The sequence below is a fragment of the Homarus americanus genome, unplaced genomic scaffold, assembly GCF_018991925.1.
Source record: "Homarus americanus isolate GMGI-L3 unplaced genomic scaffold, GMGI_Hamer_2.0 scaffold7657, whole genome shotgun sequence".
NCBI lineage: Eukaryota > Metazoa > Arthropoda > Malacostraca > Decapoda > Nephropidae > Homarus > Homarus americanus.
In genome coordinates, this window is record NW_024713857.1 from 36,129 (window position 1) to 36,633 (window position 505).

Below are 505 nucleotides of genomic sequence, written 5' to 3' on the forward strand. Positions count from 1 at the left end.
TATCTATTAACCCTGTAATTATGTGTAAGTCTTATTCCGTAATAATTTATAAATATAATACCATTTATAGGTTATTCTACTTTACCAATTTAATAATAATAATAATATATGTATTGAGAAAACACTATTGTCTGGGATTTTATAATTTGATGATATGATTAGTTATTTTATTTAATTATATACTTTTTAGTTATTATTATATAATTTTTACTATATGATGCTTTAAAAAAGTTAAAATTCCATCAAGATATTTATTATTTTTACATTAGTTTATAAATACATCTCGTGTATAAATCATCCTTGTCATAGAAAATTTGGTGTGTTGTACCGGGAACTGATCTAATTTTTCTATCATTCTGACCCAACAGTGTGCAGGAGGGGTTAGGCACAGTTGGACCACAAGTGTATGCATTGTATACATAAACTTTTAATTTAAAGTCATTTTAAATATATGATAGGAAAAGATAGTACTTATATATGACAGAAAACAACGTGCTGGTCTTTT